This window comes from Fukomys damarensis, unplaced genomic scaffold (genome assembly GCF_012274545.1).
Source record: "Fukomys damarensis isolate Sample0158 unplaced genomic scaffold, DMR_v1.0_HiC HiC_scaffold_10, whole genome shotgun sequence".
Taxonomy (NCBI): Eukaryota; Metazoa; Chordata; class Mammalia; order Rodentia; family Bathyergidae; genus Fukomys; species Fukomys damarensis.
This window is the reverse complement of record NW_022900922.1, coordinates 27,451,351-27,468,773: the sequence shown is the minus strand read 5'-3', so window position 1 is coordinate 27,468,773 and position 17,423 is coordinate 27,451,351. Positions and strand designations below refer to the sequence as shown.

The following is a 17,423-nucleotide window of genomic DNA, read 5'->3' as shown; positions in this document are numbered from 1 at the left end:
ACAAAAAAAAAAAAAAAAAAGTATGTCAGGTGGGGTTTTGGAGTGGAAGAGGGAGAGAACCCTTGTCCTCAAATCTATTTTTAGAATTGAAAACAAAATGAAGTGGAGTTAGCTTTTGTCCCCCGAATTGAGTTTATTTTATACTGTGCCCTCTATTGGGAATTGACATGGAGAAAGACTATCTGAGGTAGCGTAGGAAGAAAAGAAATGAAAAGTAGCTCAGCAAATGTCCCATACCCTTGGTTAGACTTCGGAGGGGGGAGAGTTAGAGCAGCATGCCTTTTGTTATGGCAGAGTCCCTTGTTTAGGATGCTGGACATCTGAGGTTTGGGGTCAGGGATGAACTTAGAAGTCTTAAAATAAGCTATTTTCATGTGGGTCATTCCAGCACAACATGGGGTTTTCCTGGAGTTTCTGGTACAAGACTTTCTTGCTAACTCCTGGGAAAAAAGAAAATGAGACTTTTAGTTAAAAATTTTAACAGCATGCAAAACCTCTTCTGTGAGCATCTAGTTATTTTTGTCATGGTGAGGCTTTTTCATGTTTGAGGACAATATGAAAAGCCAGGCTGCCTGGGTTTGAATCCTGGCTCCGCCAGGGTTTAGGTTTATGACTCTGGGGCAGCTACTTAGTCTCCTGCGGCTTCCTTCATTATTGCAGTGGACTGAATACTTACGTCCTCCTCACCCCCAAATCCATGAATTGAAACCTTATCTCCTCAGGGTATCGGGGTGGGGCCTTTGGGAGTGACTAGGTCAGGAGGGTAGCACCCTCATAATTAAATTGGTGCCCTTAAAACAGACCACAGTGTTGGCTCACCCCATCCCCCTTTGAGGACACAGTGAGATGGTGCCCTCTTGGAACATGAAGTGGGCTCTTACTTGGCACTGAGTCTGCCAGCACCTTCATTTTGTCCTTACAGCTTCTGAAACTGTGAGGAAAGTGTTGCCCATGAGCCTCCCAGTTTATGGTGCATTGTTATAGCTATCTGAACAGACTAAGACAATTAAAGAAATGGGGAAAATTGTTCTACTTACTTCACTCAGTTGTAAGGATTAAATGAGTTAATATTTGTAAAGTACATTGGTTATTAAGGTAAATTTTGTGTGTAGAAAAGAAAATTAATATTTAACATATTACTGTTAAAAATTAAAAAAATGGTTTTCTTTAAGCTGAAAGGCCTAAAAGTATCTTATTACTCTGTTTAAATAGCTGGTAAATATGAATAATCACCTTCACTTTTTCTTTGACTAATCTTTGACTGAAAGAACTGATTGAAGTGTTAAAATTAACAGTTTCATTTATGAATTTGGTTAAACCCTTAAATATTTTAAATTGCATATATATGTTTAATATATTTGATTTTTTTAATTTCAAAAAGTCATGGGCTATATTGGGCAGATTTATGACTCAAGTAAAATCTTCCCAAATATTAGCTCAGGTTCTTTTGAATATTCCATCAATTACAAAATTAATATTGTCTAGACATAACCAGATACTAAGCATTTCAAGCTAAATAAAGCACATGTCTAAAATCTTTCACACATTTCAGACTACAATCACAAGACTAATCTGTCAGTTTAATGTTAGATTCTTTTAAACATTAAAAATATGACAGTCATTTATAGACTGTACCAGTTAATATAGTATATGTGCTGCCGAAGCGAGCACTGTACCAATTAATATAAAATATATTTCTCAACTTTTCTAAAAAGTGTTAACATGAGTAATTTTTTTTCATTGTCTCTATATTTAATTCTAGCATTTTCTAGATTGAAAAGATATTTTCCCATTAAAAGGAAGTTTGTCATCTCAAGTAAGCTGAAGGTACTATTGCACTTGATCCTTAATTGACATATCATTCCACACTGATCTGAAGTTGTTGCTTGACCATTTTATTAAAATATGCCTACTTGGTCACAGATTTAAGGCTTCAATGGAGCGTGTGGGCTGGATACTTTGTGGGTAACTCTTTCTGTGACACTGGTTGACAGACTGTCTTTTATAGTCACCAGAACAATGGGTGACTCCGAACCATCCTTTCAGGTAGAATTGGTTTTTTAATCCTTAGACCAGTGTTGTCCAATATGTAATTTTTAGTTATAGGTAGCCATATTCAATAAGTAAAAAAGCAATTTCAGCAATAAATTTTACTTAACCCAGTATATCCAAAATAGCATAATTTCAATATGTAATCCATGTAAAAATGATTGAGGTAATCAACATTCCTTTTTTTGCAGTCTTCAAAATCTGGTGTGTGTTTTATATTTAACCAGATATCTCAATTGAGATATGAAGTTTTCCTCAGTTAAAGTGAAATAGAGACCCTCCCCAAACAATGAAGTTGTATTTGAAGAAGAAATATTTTGCATTGTTTCAGCTTGTAAAATTATTAAATTAAGGGAGATTAAAATGTTAGTTCCTTATGTTGCACGTCAGGAGCTCAGCACCTCCTTGTGGGCTGTGGTAGTGGGCTTCAGGCGCGAGGGTCACACTTTGTCCTCAGTTCTCCCGTCAGCTCTAGATCAGGCCCCCACTGCTGTTCCAGGTACCTCTCCTCACTCAGGTGGAGTTTGAATTCTTCTAGATCACACTCCTGTAGTAGTTTTGAGATATCTAATTAGTTTCAAAGTGATTTTAATGCCATTTCATTAAATCCAGCAGTCCACACTTATTTTTCTAAGCAGCTCTGCTAACAACCTATTTTTTGTTTTTTTCCAACCCTTGCAGGTACACTGGGGTAAGCTTATGCTGTGTCTGACGCATTACAAGTAGTTTGCCATTTTGATAGGATTGTGGAGACTTAAATGTAATCCTGGTGTGAGCTCAAATGCCGAAGGGCAGTCTTGCCCTGTCTTCCTACTCTCTTCATTAACCTGCTGTCCTAGACTCCATTTCACGTCATCTCTTCTCTCCTAAGCCTGTACCCTCCTCCCTCCCAATCCTCTGCAGATGATCTTGCTTCCAGAGAACTTCACAGGTCCCCACTACTGCATCTTCCACCCCACCTGCTTCTGAGTCCATGCACACCACCATCTCCATGGGACCTGGCGTGGTGGAGCTCCTCCCCATGCCTCTTCCCCATCTTGTATATGTGTACCTTCCCTGCTTGTCTGTTCATAATCTTTGTTTGTCAAATTTTCTGAGCGATCAGATCTTTTCCATCAGTTCGTAAACTGCAACATTACAATACTACTTATCTTAAACACACAAACCAAAGAAAAACCTTGAACCCTACATTTTTTTCTTTAGCTTTTGCACCATTTCTGTGCTCTCCTTTATAGCAAAATTTCCTGAAGATATTTTCTATGTTTCTCTTTGCTATGTCTCTACTCCTCTTTAGGTGTTCATATTCCCTAATCTGTTCAGAGTGCTTGAGAGAGAACTTTTTGACATACCTAGAACAGTTACCGGTCTTCATCTTACCCAAGCTATCACAAACATATAATAGTTGGTCAGTCCCTTCTTGAAGGAGTTCCTTCCCTAGTTACTGAATATGCTAGTTACTGCCCTAGTGACGTGTGTTACAAATCACCCTTCAACTCAGTAGCTCATGTTGAATCTTTGGCTCATGGTAGTGCAGACCAGCGCATTTCAGTTGATTAAGGTGAGCTTGGCTGGGTGGCTGCTGTTCCAGGTGGGTTTATCTGGCATTGCTCCAGGCCGTGGATTGGGTTCAGACCTGCCCCTTGTATATTTGTTCTGGGACTCAGGCTGAAAGGACCTCAACCACCCTATAGGGAAGGCTCTTGTTGTGGCATATTATTAAAAGAGAAAAGTCAAACCATGTAAGTACATTGGAGTCTTCTTCCATCCTACTCACTAACATTCCCATTGACCCAGTAAATCTCTAACTCTATTTCCTAGGTTATCTGTCTTGTCTCATGACTTTAATATGGTGACAAATTTCAAATTTATGTCTCTAGCTGAATACTTGTCCCTTAATTCCACATTCATATGTCCACTCAGATGTCTAAATATGCACCCTACTCATACTAAAAGAAACTCCAGATTCCCTGTAATTCCCAGTGGCAACTTCATTCTTTTAGTTGCTTAGGCTATAAGTTTGGAATCATCCCTGACTTCTTTTTTTTTTCCTCCTTGTCCTTCATCTCAAATGTAAATTTGTTGACTCTGTCTTCAAATTAGAGAATGTCTTACCCCCCCCCACTGCCACCCTAGTATTACCTATTACCATTTCTCCTTAGTTTTATTGCAGTACCTTCTAACTGGTCTTCCTGTTCTGCCCTTGACACCTAGTTTGTTTCCTGGAACAATCTTTTGGAATTTTAAATAAGGTACTACCAATTCCTTGCTACAAAGACTCCAGTGCTGAAAGAAAACAAAGGAGGGAGGTAGGGGGAGACAGGAATAATTTGGTTTACATTTTAGAAATATTTTTCCGTATAGAGAATGGATAACAAAGGGCAAGAAAGGTAGCAGGGAGACTTGTTAGAAGCCAGTTGCAGTGGCCCAGGTGAGAGATATTATTGGTTTAATATAATCTCCACTTGACTGCAGGTCCCATGAGGGCAAAGATAATATCTGTTTTTGCTTAAATTGTATTCCCAGTGTTTAGTCCTGTGTCTATCACCAGAGATACCTGGTACTTGAGTGACTACTAAGTATTGTGAGAAGAATAGTGAAGATGTGGTCCTTGTGTGTTTTTTTACTGTCAACTTACTGTTTCCTTATACCACACGTAGAAGATAGATGTATACGTTATGACCAAAAAATTATTATAGCTAGTAGGAAAAATTTCTTAAAATCAATGTGTACCAATTCCTTTATTCAAATATTTGGAGTTTTCCAGTTCTTTCACTCTGATTCTTATGGTGGAACCACCACAAGCCACAAACTAATACAGGGAAGATATTTTCATAGGAACTCTATCAGAGCATGTTAATTATAACCATTTGATGTTACTGAAACTGTTGAAATTGTTAGGCTTTCTTAATAATGATAATGTGTAGTTAGAAAATGTGTGGGTTACTCAGCATATCTGACCTTGAATACATACAAAATGTTTTTAAATATTTATTAAAATAAGAAATTTTCCTGTGATTCATTTGAGGTAGCTCTTACTGGCTATATTGGGGCATTAGAAAAGGACCATGTTGTCAATTTGGTAAGGAACGAGCAACATCACAGATTTAATATTTTTCTTTTCTGTCTTTATATAGACAATGATAGAAGATTTTTAAACCTTCAAAAAATTTTATTTCCACACTGGGACACATAATTCAGAGAAACTCATAGGATTTTAGAACACAGAATTATATCTGGAGTTAGATTCAATTATTCTTTGGTCTGCAATAGATTTAAATGGTTTGATTATTAACCTCTATGTCATGGTCAATTTTTCTGCCAGATGAAGTCATTTTAAAAAGGTGACTATTTAGACAGCTTATATAAAAAAATCTCTCATAGTAGAGAAGGAAATTTCTTAAGTAAATGCATTTGGAGATTCTTTTAACTTTATTACCTTATTTATCTAAAAGTACTTTCTTAGTATTCATTATGTGTCAGGGACTCTGCTGGGTCCCAGTGGTGACCCATATCAGATATAGCCACATTGTCTTGAAACTCACACAGCTATAGAGTCACAAATAAATGTCATTGTGAAAAGAGTGTGATGTCAGGGGCATATGATGCCCATGGAAGCCAATAGGAGAGGCATCCAGAGAAGATTTTGGAATAGTGAGTGTCTGTGTGGAACCAAGGAAAACCTAGGCAGGCAGACAAGTATGGGATCAGATGGAGCGAGTGGGTGAGTGGGCACAAGAGGTAGGAAGAGGGAGCTGTGGGTACTAACAGCGTACAGTCTATTCTAGGGAAGGTGGCTTCTCCTGGAGAGTAGAACAGTTGTGTAGAGCTGGAGTTGGGGGTGGGGAGAGGGAGAAGGGAATACTAAGAAATGTGGCTGTTAGAGATAGGCAGAGGCCAGATGAGGAAGTAGGTAAAATATTTTAAGCAGGAAAGTATATGATCAGGTTTGTTTTTGCAAATCTCTTTCGATGCTGTGTGTAAACATATAGGATTCTTTACCTGTTTTCTATTACATGTATTATGTATAGACATAAAGCATTGCTTTTCAAGTCAACTTTGTTATGGAAGGTAAATATACATACAGAAAAGTGCAGAGATTGTAAAGGTGCAGTTTTTCTGCATTTGCACAAAGTAACCCCTCTGTATAACCACTGTGCACATGAACAAATAGAAAATTACCACCCTGAAACCGTCCTTTGTCTTTGTTTAATCACACTGTTACTGGCAGTTTGAATTTTGGTCCTATTGATTAATTTTGCTTATTTTTCAGAACTTCTATACAAATGGAATCAAACAGCATGTACTTTTAATGTGTGTACCTGATCTCTTTCACTAACCCTTTGTTTGGGATATTCATCCACATTGCTGGGTGGAGGCATAGTTTAGCTTTTTGGCTCTTATCTCAATATAGTATTTCATAGTTGCATGTATCAGTTTTAAGATCTGTTTATGATTAATAGACATTTCAGTGGTTTCCAGCTTTTCTCCAGCAGTGGAGATTTTTACATATCAATATGTGGACATTTTTGTAGAGCACCACCTAGAAGCTGAAGAGACTTAGCGTACGTGTAGAATTTACTCTGACACTGCTGCAGTTTCCCAGGGTGGTGGTTATACCAGTTCGATCCCCAGCATCAGTGTATGCAAGTTCTTGTTATTTCTCATTCTTGCTCATATTTATTATTGCTGTTCATTGGGGTGGGTGCAAAACAATATCTCATGGAGGATTTTATTTTCCCAGTAAATTATATTGAGTACTTTTTCATGCATTTTGTTGGCCATTTAGGTAAATTCTTCTGTGAAATACCAGTTCAGGTATTGTTTGTTCATTAAAAAAGTAAGGTTCTTAAAGGTTTTTATGGAGTTCTTTATGTTTTTTATGTAGAAGTCCTTTGTCAGATACATGTGTTCCAATATTTTCTCCCACAAACTGGCTTGCTTGGTAATCTTGTAATTTTTTCCTGATGTACAGAACTGTTTAATTTTAATGAATTCTGATTTAAGAATTTTTCCTTTAAGGTTAGTGCTTTTTGTGTCTTTTGTTTTGTTTGTTTGTTTGTCTTTCAATACCGGGAGTCAAACTCAAGACTGTGTTGTGAGGCAGGTGCAGTGCCTCTGAGCCAAATCCCTGGCCCAGTGCTTTTTGTGTCTTAAGAAAATGTTGCCTACTTCAGGGTCGCAAACATACTCTCCTGGGCTATCAAGAAGTTTTGTAGTTTTGCTTTTCCACATGTTCACATCTAGATCTATGATGTCCTTGGAACTGTCCTGTTTTTGGTGTGGTATGAGGAAGGGGTTAAGATGGTATTTACCTATGTAAATATCCTTTTGACTCAGTGTTACTTATTGAAAACATCACCATTTCTCCCCTGGATTGAGGTAGCCCCTGTTTCATAGGTTAATCATGTTTCTGGATCTTTTTTTGTTCTTTTTATTGGGCTACTGTAATAAAGTGTGTTAAGTTTTGTAGTGCTTGTATCAAGTATGTACTTCAAGTTTTTCTTGATTTTTCTTTCAGCCTATTCTTATTCCATGTGCATGTACATTAGAGTCACACGATCAATTTCTGCACAGAGACTGAGATTTTAATCAGAATTGCATTGAAGTGGTAGATCTGTTTGATAGAGTTAACATCTTTATAATATTGAATTTCCTAATCAGTGAACACAGAACAGCTCTCCAAATAATTAGGTTCTCTTTAATTTTTCTAAGTAATCCTTTGAATTTCCTCCTGTAGCATTCTTATACATCTTTCACTAGATTGATTCTTTTTGTTGTTATTGCAAATGACATTTTTTAAAACTTTACCTTCTAATTATTTCACTTGTAATATGTAAATATAACAGATTTTTATAGATTTAGCTTGATTTTAGAGATTTTGCTGCTTTTTCTTCTTAATCTCATACCAAAACCAAGGTTATTGATTTTTAGCCTGACTTCTTTTCTATATATACATTCAATTCTCTTTTTCTTTTAAAGTATTGCTTTAATTTTTATTTTTCTGCTCAAAATATTTAAAAAATGGCTATTATTTTTTCTTTGGGCTATAGGTTCTTTAGGTATTTATTCCTCAATTTTAATTATTTGTGATATTCTAAGGACCTTTTCATTGATTTTTAACTTAACCCAACTACTGTATTATCAAAGAACATAGCCTTTGAATTTTAGTCTTTGGGGAAACAAAGCTTTCAGTTTTTTGATATTTTTGAAACATGTTTTATAGCTCCAGTATGTATATATACTCAAATAGACTAGACAGTATATTCTGTAGTTGCAGGTGTACATTTTATATAGGTGTGTTGGGTCAGATTTATTATATTGTTAGACTTCCTTTCAGCATTATTTGAGGATCTGATTATTCTGTCAGTTTTGATTTTTCCTTTCTTCTTTTTTTTTTTTTTTGGTACCATGGATTGAATTCAGGACCTTGCACTTGCGAGGCAGGCTGTGGAACCACTGAGCTAAATCCCTGGCCCATATTCTGTCAGTTTTGAAAAAGTTAAGCTAAGTCCCTCACTGAAGATGCATTTTTTTCTATTTATTTTTAAAATTCTGTCAGTTTTTCACTCATATTCCAAGGATGTATTTTAGATACATGTGCATTTGTAATTGTTATCACTTCTTGGTGTGTTTGACTCTTCTGAGATGCCTCTGTTTATTCTCCTAATAGTTCTTGACTTTTAAAAATCTAGTTGTTTTTTTTTTGGTTAGTGTTTGCATGGTACAGCATTTGACTCTTATTTTTTTAATAAGCAGCCCATAGTCATTTTATTTATCTCTTGGACAGTCCTTGGAGTATCTAATAGACCATTTAAAGTAACTGATAATATATTTGAGATTCACTTTCCATCTTACCACTTGCAATTTAGTGGTCCCATCTGTTTCTAGTTTCTCTTTTCTCTTTTGTTGCCTTTTTGTATTAGTTCACTATCTTACTCACTTTTCTTCTCCCCTGGCTTGTTGTTCATCCTGTAATTGTTTTGACTTCTGTTATAAGGATTACAGAATGTACCTTCTCTTATGAATTTACTTTGTTAGTTCTTTAATCCATTCCCTGATGATGCAGTGTCCTTAGAATACTCTGACTGCAAAGAACCCCAGACTTTGTTTTGCATTGTTTTTGTCATTATTTTAATTTCACAAATGATTAAAGCCATAGGATGCATTATTTTTGCTATACTATATAATTAATATTTATATTAACCAATTTTCTTCATTCATTCTTGGAAGTCTGTGTTTCTCTCTGGGATTATTTTTTCCTTCTAGTGGAAGAATCCCTATAGTATACCTTTCTGTTTTTATTTTTTGAAATTTTCATTTTGTTATTTTAATTTTTGAAGCATATTTTTGCTGCATGTGTAATTCTAGCTGGCCAGTTCCTTCAGTGCTTTAAAAGATATAATTTATTTGTCTTCTGTCCTACATTATTTTTCTTGAGAAATCAGCTGTAAGTCTCATTGTTGGTCCCTTCAAGGGGATGTACCTTTTTACTCTGTCATTTAAAGTTTCCCTTTGTTTTTGATATGAAGATTTTCCTTACTTTTTATCCTGCTTGGAGATCATAGGGCTTCTTGAATCAGTTTTAGAATATTCTTGGCAAATATCTCACAAATAGTACTTCTTCTAGTCCTCTCCTGGAAGTATGATTTCACACGTTTTGTACCCCTTTTAACCTGTATTATTTGACTCTTAAACTCGACTCTTTGCTTTGGAAAATTTCCATTTATCTCATTATGCTTGTCTTCTATTCAATTATTTTTATTTGATTTTACTATAGCTTTGTGGAGATATAATTTATATACCACAAAATTTACCCACTATACTGGCACAATCAATGATTTTTTAAAAAAATGTATAGAGTTCTGACAAATGTAGCATATTCATGTAAAATAATAATAATAATAATAATAATAATAATAATAATAATAATGATAGGGGAAGCAAAGGGCATGGTATATGGGAACTGTTCTATCTTCACAATTTTCTGTAAATCTAAAGCTATTAAGTTTATTTTACTTAAAAAATCTATAGAGTTCTGAAATCATTATGACAGCCTTGTTACAGGACATTTTCTATTGAGTCCCAGAGTTCTCTTCTACACATATATTTTAGACAGTCTGTGCTTCCACACCTCACTGTAGGCAACTACTGCTTTTGTAAATTTGCCCCTTCTGTGGATTTTACACAAAGTCAGTCATATAATGTGTAGTTTTTTGCCTGCTGTTTCTTTTACTCAGCCTAATGTTTTTTGAGGCTTATGAGACTTGTGCATATGTTGTGTAGATTATTATTTTATTCATTTTTATTGCTGAGTAGTATTCTATTATACGGATATATCACAGTCTGTTTATCCACCATCAGTTAATGAAAATTGTCTCCAGTTATTAGATTCTATGAGTAATCGTGCCATTAAAATTCATGTAAGTCATTTTGTAGATAGGTATTTTTAATTTCTCTTGGGTATTCCTAGGAGTAGAATTGCTGATTCATATGCTATGTGTGTAAATTAGTGAGAAATTGCAAAACAGTTTTCCAAAGTGGCTATAATATTTCATATTCTCAGCAGTTATTTATGAAGGATCTAGTTTATTCACATCCTTATCAACAGTTGACTACAGTCATTAAAATAGCTGTATAGATTTCAATTTGTGATTTAATTTGCATTTCCCTAATAGCTAATGATGTTGATTAGCTGTTTTGTTTTTGTTTGTTTTGTTTTTTTGAGACAGGGTCTCACTAGATGAGACTGACCTAGAACTCACTATGTAGCCCAGGCTGATCTCGCACTCACAGCGATCCTCCTGCCTCAGTCTCCCGAGTGCTGGGATTACACGCATGCACCATCATGCCCGGTATTGATTAGCTTTTAAATATACTCTTAGCCACTTGTAAGTTTTTAGAAAATATTATCCAAGTGTTTTCCCTATTTTTAAATTGAGTTTTATTCTTTTTGACTTGTAGGAATATTTTATGTATTCTGGTCTTTATTAAATATATGATTTCTATTCCCTGATCTATGACTAGTCTTTATGTATGTATTTATTTATTTTTTGGTACTGCAGATCGAACTTGGGACCTTGTGCTCGCAAAGCAGGCAGAGGAACTACTGAGCTCAATCCCCAGCCCTATCTATGACTAGCCTTATCGTTTTCTTAATAGTGTCTTCTTTTTCAGGTCATTTTCTTTATTACTACATTTTGTAGTACATAATATCTCCATTCCTTCTGTGGAGTTGGTCCATGTACATAACACTTCATAATTCCTTTTTTTCTTCCCTTTTCCCTCCCCCTTCCATACCTCAATCCCCTTCCCCTTTGAGAAAGATCTACTTTCTGTTGTCTGTTACTTTGCCCTTTATTTATGTTTTGGGTTTTTTAATATAAGAGAAATCATGTGGTATTAATTAAGCTTATGTGTTTGATTTGTCTCACTTAACGTTATGGTCTCAACACACATCCATTTTCCTACAGATGATTCAAGTTTATCTTTCATTATGACAGAGTGGTACTACATTGTATGTAAATACCACGTTTTCTTCATTCATTCATTCATTCATTCATCATTCATGTTGATAGGCATAATAGGTTGCTTCCAAGATTTAGCTATTATGAATTGTGCTGCTATAAACATGGGTATGCATGTATCACTATAATATGATATCTTTACCTCTTACAGGAAGATACCTAGCTGGGTCAAATAGAATTTCTAGTTATGATTTTTTTTGAGGACTCTCCATACTGATTTCCATAGCGGTTGTACTAATTTGCATTCCCACTGACAATAGAGAAGGGTTCCTTTTCCACTGTAGCCTTGCCAGTATTTTTTATTATTTGATTTCTTGATGATGGCCATTGATTCTGCATTAAAATGGAATCTCATTGTTTTAATTTGCAAATTTCTAAGGTGCACTGATTTTGAGCATGTCTTCATGTATTTATTGGCCATTTGTACTTCTGAGAAGTATCTATTCATTTTTGTTGCCCGTTTTTGATGGGTCTTTTATTTTGGGGGGTCTAATTTTTTTGAGTCCTTTATATATTCCAGATATTAGTCCTTTGTCTGAGGAGTAGCTGACAAAAATTTTTTCTCATACTCTGTGTTGTCTTTTCACTCTGTTGGTTGTTTCTTTTGCTGATCAGAGCTTTTTAATTTGGTATGATCCCATTTGTTGATTCTTGGTACTATTTCCTGTGCTATTAGGGTTCATTCAGAAAGTCTTTGCCTACACCCATGACTTGGAGTTTTACCTCTTTTGTCTTCCATCAGGTTAAGTGTTTCTGTTCTGATATATAGTTCCTTGATCCATTTTGATTTTAGTGTAGTACATGGTAAGAGATATGGGTCTAGATTCAGTTGTCTGCATGCGAGTAGCCAGTTTTTCTAAAACTTTTTATTAAAGAGGTTGTTTTTCTTCTAGTATGTTCATAGTATCTTCTTTTGAAGTGCAAAAGATTTTAATTTTGATCAGGTCCCATTTATTAATATTTTTGTCTGTGGCGTACTTTTGGTGTTATACCTAAGAACTTGTTGCCTAATCTGAGGTCACAAAGATTTCAGTGTTTTCTTCCAGAAGTTTATAATTTTAACTCCTGCATTTATAGCTATGATCCATTTTAAATTACTTTTTTATATATTATATCAGGTAAATGTCCAGTTTTACTTATTTGTCTTTCTACATTTATTTCCATATAGGTATTGAACCATTATCTTGCAGTATTTTTTGGAAAGACTTATTTCATCATTGAATTGTCCCTAGCATCTCTTTTTTTTTTGGTATCAGGGATCGAACTCTTGTCCTTGTGCTTGTGAGGCAGGCAGTGGAGCCACTGAGCTAAGTCGCCGGCACTAGCGTCTTTGTTAAAAATGAATGGAGAATCAATGTAAGGATTTGTTTTGGGGAATTTAATTCCTGTCTATCTATACTCTATCTATCCATCCATCCATTCATATATTCATCCTTCTTTATCTTGAATCATACTATAGCATTATATTTACTTGAAATTTGTTGGTGTAAATTTTCCAATTTTGTTCTTTCTCAAAGTTGTTTTGATTTTTTAAAATCCTGTAAATTCCCATATAGATTTTCAGTTTGCTAATTTTACCACACCCAACCCAACCCAACCCAACCCAGCCAAGCACCTGCTGGTATTTTGGGGTTGTATTGATTTCATGAACCAGTTTGGGGAGAACTGACCTTTTAACAGCATTGTTTGCCAGCTCATAATATTTGCCCTCTTTCTATTTTTTCTAGGTCTGTAACTCTCTGTTTTGTCATTTTCAGTGTATGCTATTTCTTTTGCTAAATATATTCCTCAATACTTTATTGTTTTTGATGGCATAATGAATGGAAATGCTTTCTTAATTTTATTTATTTAGTTTTGCTAGTATATAGCATGCTACCTGGGTTGTTGCTAATATGTAGAAATAGAATTGATTCTTTTATTTGTTTTTGTGTCTTGCAACCGCTAAATAAATTTATTGTTTCTTATAATTGTTTGTAGATTTGCCCTTTTACATGTAGGATAACATAATCTGCAAATAAGGACATTTCTGTTTTATCCTTTCAAATCTGGTTACCTTGTTTTCTTTCCCCGTCTTCTCTTCCTTTCTTCTTTGCTTCCCTTCTTTTCCTCTTACTGTGCTAGCCAGAATTTCTTCCACAGTGTTAAAAAAAGTGGCATGAGGGGATGCCCATGCCTGTGCAAAAGCAGACATCCATACTTTGCTCTTGAACTTAGAAAGAAAAAGTGTTCAGTCTTTGACCATATGTCAGGTATTATAGAGGTGTCATTTTTTTTTCATGGATACTCTTGTCAGATTGGGATGATTTTCTCTATATTTAGTTTGAGAATTTAAACGTTTTCTAGTGGTTTTTAAATATATTTTTCTTCAGGTATTGTGGTGATTAAGTGCTTTTCCCTTTATTTTGTTAATTTACATTAGCTGATTTTTGAATTTTAAACAAACTTTGCTTTCCAAAGTTAAAACCTCACTTGTTTCACATAACATTTCTTTTCCTATATTGCTAAATGTGGTTTGCTAGCACTTTTCAAAAGGATTCTTAGGTCTGTGTTCATGAAGAGTGTTGGCCTGTAATTTTCTCTTATGGTAATATCTTTATCTGACTTTGGAATAAAGCCAAAACTGAGCTTTTAGAATGAGTTGGGAAGTGTCCCCTTCTTCATATTCTGAAAGTGCTTGTGAAAAATTAATTTTATTTGTTCTCTAAATATTTGATAAAATTCATCAATGAAACCATCTGTGCTTGGGCTTTGAAGCAAGATTTTTATTTGCTGATTCGTGTGTGTGTGTGTGTGTGTGTGTATACATGTGTGTAGATATGTTCAGATTTTCTATCCTTTACGAATTATGTTTTGGCAATTTGGCAAATTTCCATGAATTTGTGCATTTCATTTAATTTGTCTAATTTGTGGTCATGGACTTGTTCATAACATTCTTTTTTTTTTTCAGCTTTAATTGAGTTTATTGGTACATTTTAGGGATACAGTACAGTTACATTCATTGTTGGGATCTTGTACCTCTACATGACAAGTCTTGATTCTCATTTTTTCCCCTTACCCCTGCCCTCCCTTCACCCCCTCCTCCCCTCCCAATCTACAAACACTTTATTATTACCCTCCCTACCCATCTCACCTTCCCTACACCTTTAGCTCCTTTCTTCCCATTTCTAAATGTCAGTAATCTTATTTGGATCTTATGTATTAATGCAGATTATTCACACCAGGGAAACTATTCGGTATTTACACGTGTGACTTATTTATTTCACTTAGGAGTATATCTTCAATATGTATCCATTTTCCTATGAATGAATCTATTTTCTCATTCTTTATGACTGAGTAATATTCCATTTTATAGGAAAACCACATCTTCTTTATCCAATTTCCAACCGATGGGCAAATGGGCTGTTTCCAAGATTCAGCTATTACAAACTGTGCCGCTATAAACATGGGTGCACATACCTCTCTGTGATATGATTCTTTTAGTTCTTTTGGAAAGATACCCAGCAGAGGGATGGCTGGGTCAAATTCTTTTACAATCCTTTGTTTAGCCCAGTAGTGATGTTCCCATTTTATGTATTTTTATAATTAGATAAGTTTTGATAATATGTCTTCTTTTATTTTCTTGGTTAGTTTAACTAAAGATTTGCCAATTTTATTTTTTTTTCTATTCATTGATCCCCAGTTTTGCTATTTTCTTTTTTTTAGCTTGTTTTGGATTTAGTTTATTCTTTTTTATTTCATTAAGGTTGAAATTTGGGTTATTGAAAACCTTTCTTTTCTAATTAGGCATTACAGTTGTAAAATTTTGTCTTAAGCATTGCTTTTACTATATTTCATTTTTATTCAATTAAAATGTTTTAATGTTCTCTATTTTTTCTTTGGTTCTTGGGCTATTTTTAAAAAAGTGTGTTTTACACTTTCAGATATTTTAATATTTACTCAGGTTTCTTTTAGTTATGGATCTCAAGTTAAATTCTGTTGTAATCAGAAAATATACTTTTTGTGATTTTAATACTCTATTTAGGCTCTGCATGTTTTATTCTGAACAGTTGTTCCATGTGTACTTGTAAAGAATATATGTTCTATAGTCATCGAGTAGACTTTTCTACTAATATTAGATAGGTCAAGTTGGTTAATAATTTTAAGTGCTCAGTATCCTTACAGATTTTTGGTCTAAGTCTTCTATCAGTTATTGAGAGTGAGGCATTAAACTCTCTAACTATTATTGCCTATTTTCTCACATCTGTGAGATACTACTTTTTGAATTTTGGGGTTATATTATTGATTGTGTACACATTTATTATTATTATGCCTTCCTTCTGTATCATTGGGTTTACTCATAAAATTTCTTCTTTGGCCCTAGTAATGTTTCTTGCTTTACAGTATGCTTTATTTGATATTAGTGTAGCCATTTCTGTTCACTTATGTTTACCATTTGCCTGGTATGTCTTTCTCTCCTTTAACTTTCAACCTCTTTGTGTGTTAGAATCTGGGGTATGACTCTTGCAGATTACATCTAGTTCACTTGTGTTTTCAAAGTCTGATTAACATCTGCCTTTAGAGTGGAATGTTTAATTCATTTATATTGAATATAATTATAATAGATATGATTTTACATCTGCCATTCTGGTATTTGTGTTCTATGTATTTCCTATTTATTTTGTACCTCTTCTTTTGTGTGAACTAAATGTTTTTAATGGGACCCTTTAATTTGTTAATTAAAAATGGTTTTCTTGGGTTTTTTGTTATTGCTGTAAGAATTACAGTATGCATTTTATTTATAACAATGCACTTCAAATTAATCATAATTTAATTCCAGTGGAATACAAAAACTTTGATTTAGTATGTCTCTTCTTTCCCCTCCTGTGGATTCTTACTTTCATATATATTACCTATATACATGTTCATTAAGTAAGCAATTGCATCTGTCTATATATTTAGTATTTAAGATATTCATTTCTTGCTGTGGATTTAAGTGAATGTCTGATGTCACTGTTTTTTAACCTGAAGAATTTTTTTTCTCACTATTTCTTATAAGGCAGATCTGCTAACACCAATTTCTCTGTTTTCACCTGGGAAATATCTTTTTTTATGTTGAAGGATAGTTTTGCTCCATTTCTTGAGAGTTATTTTCCCAACACTGAATGTGTCATTTCGCTGCATTCTGGCCTCCAGTGTCTCTGTTGAGATGTCAGTGATTAATCTCGTTCCTTTCTGATGACTTTTCTCTTGCTATCATCAAGATTGTCTTTTTCTTTTTGTGTTTCAGCAGTAAACTATGATGTACCTTTGTGTGGATCTTTATCTTGAGTTCATTTATCTTTTAGCTATGTAGATTAATTTTTATATCAAAATTGGGGATGTTTTTGGCCGGTACATTTAAAAAAAAATTTTCTTGTTCTCTCTGTCTCTCTCTCTCTTTTATATTGAGTTCTCATTTCATGCCTGCTGGTAAACTTTATTGTAAAAGTCCTTTGGGCTCTTTTTGTTTTTCCTTTTTCTGTTTATTCTTTACTGTCTCTATCTTAATATCACTGATTCTTTGTTTTGCCATCAGACACATACTATTGAGCACCTCTGCTGAATTTTTTATTTCAGTTATTGTAATTTTTCAACTCCTGAATTTCTATTTGGTTCTTTTAAAATAATATCTTTATTGAGATTTTCTCTTTGTTGAGCCATTACTGTCATACTTTTATGTGATGCTTTCAACTTATAAATTTCTTTCTTTTAGTACCCAAATGAAATCTTTGCAACATCCAACACTTGGGTAGAATCAGAGACAGTTTTGTTTTTTTTCTTTTTTTGTTTTTTTTTTTTTTTTTGTGTATTTTGGATTGAACTTTGTGGTAT

The 17,423-nt window shown here is 34.3% G+C and overlaps 1 protein-coding gene across 3 annotated transcripts in view; it reads left to right on the top strand.

Moving 5' to 3' along the window:
• Nucleotides 1-17,423, top strand: part of Rnf182 (ring finger protein 182) — a 56,849-nt gene that overhangs the window by 6,472 nt on the left and 32,954 nt on the right. The window contains exon 1 of one of the 3 annotated variants that reach the window (XM_010622892.2): nucleotides 5,683-5,770. The exons of the other annotated variants lie outside the window; for them this stretch is intronic. The gene's annotated coding sequence lies outside the window, so the exon portion shown is untranslated. Of the gene's footprint in view, nucleotides 1-5,682; nucleotides 5,771-17,423 lie in introns of those variants that run through there. 3 annotated transcript variants of the gene reach the window in all.